General features: G+C 45.6%; 1 protein-coding gene across 2 annotated transcripts in view; it reads left to right on the top strand.

Moving 5' to 3' along the window:
* The first annotated feature begins 3,735 nt into the window (after positions 1–3,735).
* The window catches only part of MYOM1 (myomesin 1), a 155,325-nt gene continuing 153,060 nt past the window's right edge, over positions 3,736–6,000 (top strand). For both annotated transcript variants that reach the window (XM_088469642.1, XM_088469641.1), the window contains exon 1: positions 3,736–3,869. The gene's annotated coding sequence lies outside the window, so the exon portion shown is untranslated. The remainder of the gene's footprint in view (positions 3,870–6,000) is intronic.

Here is a 6,000-nt window from a genome sequence, read left to right as displayed (position 1 = left end):
GGTCACATGACCGGAGGCAAGATTGTGGGGCCCATGCCAGAGCGGAACGGAAGCACCACCAGGCCTAACCAGACCAGTGACAGTATGCCCGCACAGGACTACGTGCAGCCAGTGGCGTAACTAGGGCAGGGCGAGCAGGGTGCGTGCCCTGGGCGCCGTGGTACCGGCGGAGCGGGGGGGCACCGCCTGCCACGATCCGGCCCGCCCTAGTTAGCCGCCAGTGTAGCGCCGAGCGCAGTGAGTGCGGTCAGCGCTACACATTTACACAGGACCAGCGCTAGGCTTCCAGCGCCGGTCCTGTGCTGCACACCTGAGCCCATTCCCTCCGCCTGAGCGCTTGCCCAATAGCACCAGGAGGCGGGCTCAGGCTGTGCATAACACACGCAGCGCTGGCAGCGATGCGTGTGTTAAACAGCAGCCAATGAGAGTCAGATAGACTCTCATTGACTGCTGCAGTACCCACTGCTGTGGGTAATGGGACAGACATCATGACATCTCTCCCATTATGCTGAGTGCGCCAGCCCGGGAGGACTGGCGGGCGGCGGGAGAGGTGTCGCGGTCCGGAGCAGCAGCGTGGATTCAGGTAAGTATGTTTTTATATTTTTTTTTAAAAAACCTGTCAGCACTACTGGGGGCACAACGGGGGAGGGGGGTGGATACCACTGGGGGGGACCTCTACTGGGGTGGGGGCACAACAGGGGGGTGGCTACTACTGGGGGCACCATTATTGGGAGGACCTCTACTGGGGGGGCTATTACTGGGGGCACCATTATTGGGAGGACCTCTACTGGGGGGGGCTATTACAGGGGGCACTTAATCGGGAAGGGGAACCTCAACTGGGGACCACTACTTGGGGGGGGACTTATACTGGGGGCATTATAAAAGGGGCCTACTACTAGGGGCACTGCACTGGGGGGACCACAACTGGGGGCAATAACAGGAAGGACCATTACAGGGACCACTGGATAGGGGGGGTCACTACTGGGGGCCTGCATCAGGGGGACCATTACTGGGGCCACTGTATGGGAGGGGGGGGACTACTGCTGGGGGTACTATATAAGGGGCTTACTGCTAGGGGCACTGTGGGGACCACTATAGGGGGCACTAGATGGGGGGATCACTACTGGGTGCCTGCATAAGGGGGACCACTACTGGGAAAACTGCATGGGGGGGACTACTGCTGGGGGCACTATATAAAGGGCACTGCATAGGGGGGGACTACTACTGGGGGCACTATATAAAGGGCACTGCATAAGGGGATACCACTACTGGGTGCACTGCATTGTGGGGACTGCTACTGGGGGCACTGCATAAGGGGGAACACTACATAGGGCACTGCATTTGGGAGGACCACTACTGGGGGCACTGAGTAAGGGTAACTAATTGGGGGCTGTATAAGGGGGACCACTACTGGGGATACTGTATAAGGGGCACTACTATGGGCCTGCATAAGAGGGACCACAACTGCATACTGGGGGTACTGTATAAGGGGTACTACTGGGGTTAAGGTGCATATGGATAGGAATGTTCAGCATGAAAATAAAGGGGTGTGTCATGTTGACACGTCCCATTTTGAAGTGACCACGCCCATATTTTTTCCGTGCGCGACTTAATAATGGTGCTCCCTCTTTGCCCTGGGCTCCAAATACCCTAGTTATGCCACTGCGCGCAGCCAATGCACCTCGCCAGATACCAGCGCCACCGCCAGATGCCCCTCACCATAGCGTCCTCACAGGTAACACCTGCCGGCCGGCAGGCCTAGAAACCCTGGTCGTGACACCCTCCCCCTCTCCCTATCCTGACCCTAACCCTCCCTCTTTGGTGCCTAACCCTAACCTCCCCCCCTAGTGCCTAAACCTAACCTTCCCCTCACCGCACCCTAAATCTAACCCTCCCCCTTAATGCCTAAACGTAACCCGACCCTAGTGCCTAACCCCTAATAATCCCCCCTACCCCGCTTCTTTACTTCGGTATCCCGGCGGTTGGGATGCCGACTTCGGTATTGTGAAAGGCGTCGGATTATCAGCGTTGGCATCGCATTCGCCGGGATACTGACTGTGTCCCACTATGTCGACTTGCGGGCCGACTGGCCATCGTGCTGACCAAGTGGCCGACTTAGTTAAGTATATGAACTTACTGATTGGCACCTTGACATGTTGTCCTGACTGTGATGTCAGTCCCTGCAGCAAGTGTATAGGCAGGCGATACGCACAGTCAGATGCACCGATATATCTGCAGCTATATTGGCCATCAGCTGTGCTACACAGCCAACATGATATGCCTGTGAATGACGCTGTTCACAGACATTTAAGGGATACACATTTGCCGACGCGCTCGCGATATATCGCCCGTTTGATTGAATGGCCGATATATTACCCAGTGTGTAGCCAACATTACAGATATTTTGGATTCTGCACAACAACAGTATGTGCGCGTCCAATTTGCAGAGAGCTGATAGGCAGCTTGCTGTGTGCAGGGCAGACCATCTACATGTACCAGTAACTAAGTGTTCCAGTAGCTAAGTAGGATTGTGATGAGCATTGAGTGTGTGTCATAAATAAGATCCAGTAAGGGAGAAATGGAATAGAGGATGATTTTTCTGAGGCAGTTTTGGCCTCCAAGCTGCCAGAAGAAATACCCAGAGGTTTGGAGGCTTAAAATGCAAATTGACGGCAATCTGTTGCAATTCGCAATGGTTTAGAAAGTCCGAACTTCGCTCATATCACTGGAAAAACCACCATAAACTATATTATTATTATTATTATTATTATCAGTTATTTATATAGCGCACTCATATTCCGCAGCGCTTTACAGAGAATATTTGGCCATTCACATCAATCCCTGCCCCAGTGGAGCTTACAGTCTATATTCCCTACCACATGCACACACACATACACACTAGGGTTGATTTGTGTTGGGATATATATAAAATAGTATAGTCCTAATTAACAAAACAATGCCTTGTTCCCATTAATTTACTTGCTAATAATATTGGCCTCATAATATTTCAGTATTTATTTTTTATATTCTATATTTATTTTATGTTACTGATTAAAAAGTAAAAAAAATGCCTTAATATGTTTTATTTATCAAAATCATATTATATTACATATAGGTCTGTTCTCTTAGTACTTATTGAGGGGATCATCTCATGATCCCTTATATTTTCTGGGCAGAAGCATATGTGTACCATTACATGTGCTTGGGTAAGATTGCTCTCCATATGTCTTTGCTATGAATGTGATGGGACAGATAAAGGAACATAAATGACAGCAGTAACTGCACCTTTAAAAATTTTGCTCAAGCAAGGTCATTATTTTGGGCAGCTCTGTGGGACATACATGCCAGTTCCCAGTGCATTCTGGTTATTACAGAAGGCCATACTCAAGAGAAGTGTCAAAATCCTCTTAGTCCACAGATAGCCTGCCAGTTTATTACTTCCATTACAATGTTACTGACAGATTGAACCTTTAGTAGTAGCAATGATTCACAATTTATAGTAATAACTATGTTTAATTCAATTCCATCCTTCTGTGCATTCACTGTCACAGGAAACTGGCTTTCAGTGAAACTTGAATGGTTAATGTATACTGTTGCTGCTTGTATGGGTGTATAAATGTCTAGGAAGAGATAGCAGCTTGTGTCTGTCCCTCTCCCTCCCTGTGCTGCTATATTTATCATGACATGTGGCCATAAATGGCTTGGACTGGGGCTCTGACATTCCACTGACATCCAGGCATCATTTTTGCACTGGACTCTAATGTCCAGTTCCTAGTACTGGTCTCTTCAAACTCTTTGTTGGATTGTGGATTGTTCGTTTTTTGTACACAGTTATTCCATCCATTCTGAGAGTATATTCCTGCATTGAGGTAAGTGTGAACTTTTAAATGTGACACACTTGTCTCACACGCCCAGAATAGTCACCTTTAATGGCTGCTGGGATCTTAAGCTAACCCACTGAATGTCACTGAGTGAGAGCTCGGACCCCTTGGCAGGGAACATTAACCTGGGAAGCTGATGTCCATCTGAATTACATGACTCTGAGACTGATCTAATCCGATTCCTTACTAAATGTCCTTAACCAGATGGAACTAATTGTCTTTGTGTCAGCCTTAACTAACATGTTGATCACTTTCTGCTTAGCTTTGTCACATTAATAACCAGATTGTGCAGTTTTGTTCATCTCTACTGTGTAATAAGAACATGGAATATTGGCAATAAATCTTTTTTAGCAAACTTTTGAATGTCATGAAAACAAAACAACAGATTGGTGCTAGCTTTATTTTATTTATACCGCTAAATCCAAATACGTTGTCTCTTCATGCAGATAATCCTTTTTTTACTTTCATTTTTGTCCCTAATTTTTGTTAAATAATACTATCATAAATTGCCTATTCATTTATATTATGGCGTTTGCAAATGTAAATCTGAGTGCAAACTTGGGTATTACATGTAATTCATTTTATTTATATGTGCTTAGTCTTTTCACCATATTGTTAGCATGCACCATAATTCATTCTACAGATCTAGAATGGTTTATCTATTGGCTACACAAGAATGATGCCGGCAGCTGACCAAATAATTAAAAAAATAGTAAAATGCCAATTTGTAAATACAAAGCAATGGATTACACAGAGCGCAGTTGCTCAGCACAAAATGGTTTGCATTGGTGTACCCATGTAATCTGCACAAGTCATTTCAAGGTGCACGATTAAAATCTTTATTAATCTGTGCAGGTAAAGCTGATTTTCTGTTACTGCTTATTTATCAAATAAATGTATATGAAAATGTTGCTGGGGCAGCTTAGTGATGCCCATCTCCCTGGCAATACTAGGGAGCAGCGATGAAACTGAACATAGAGATTTTCTGGCCAAGCTGGAGTCATATGAGCATGTGTAAACTGACTGTGCCTATTCATACAAACACAGTTGCCTGAAAATTAAAACCCATACTTGGCTTCCAGTTATACTTTCATGGGGACAAAAAATACAAAACAACCAATCGTATTTTTTAAAACCAAATGTTTGTAAAAATAAAATGTAAACCAATCTGCCATTTTTTCCCCAAAAGGTGTTTTAACTAAATAAATAAATGAAACATTTTCCCGGGATCCTGTTCCTTATATCCCCCCTGAGATGTCGATAGTAAATAGAGGATAACGGCAGCACATGTAACACCATGATCCTTATTAAATAGACTTCGACATGGGTTTTTTCCCCGGAGTTAGGAAGAAGCCCTAACTCTGGAGAAAACACCTGCTTTTGCTGGAGAAAGTTCTTATCTCCCATTAATTAAGAGACCAGTTTGTCTTCACCCGCGGAAACCGTGACCACAAACTATTAGTGCATCTAGGCTTGTAAATCTGTGCACTTGCTCTCTATTGAGCAAGGAATGACTTCACTACGTCCAACTCCTCCCATTGCCTGGTGCAAATCTTCTCCTCCACTCCTAAAGCCATTGTTTTATCATGGTGCACAGAGCCTCCAAAGATTTTGAACTGCCCCTAAGCTATGTTATGTGTTATAAATGAAGTCCAAAGACTCTGACTGAAAGCAATTACTTAGCCCATTCACTATGAGAAACTGAAAAACAGCAGTTGTCTCAGGCCAAAGGGGGCATGATGTTATTGGATGTGAGGCAATCACATGAGAATAATGTATAATAATATGATGCCATCTCCAGTCAAAAATGACTACTACTTTGGCTCTGCCACCTGATGGTGTTAAATTATGCGATGGTATGGGGCTGCAAGTTCTCCACAGTATAGTCACATGTGCATTTTAGAGTCCCATAGTCGGCCAGTCAGGAAAGTGTGTGACGTTCTGAAGCATACATCGTGAATCTGAAACTTGATACACTGGTTCACTGCTCCATGGAGAATGCTTCAGCATGCCTGTGTGACACCAAGCAGTGCGGTGTCTGCCATTACACAGTTTGGAAGTGCTTCATACTGGGCTATGCCATGCAGTAAAAAATATAGATTTCAGGTGTTCCCATGTT

This window comes from Taudactylus pleione, unplaced genomic scaffold (assembly GCF_031769625.1).
Source record: "Taudactylus pleione unplaced genomic scaffold, aTauple2 ptg000093l, whole genome shotgun sequence".
NCBI classification, from domain to species: domain Eukaryota; kingdom Metazoa; phylum Chordata; class Amphibia; order Anura; family Myobatrachidae; genus Taudactylus; species Taudactylus pleione.
This window is presented reverse-complemented; position numbering and strand designations above follow the sequence as displayed.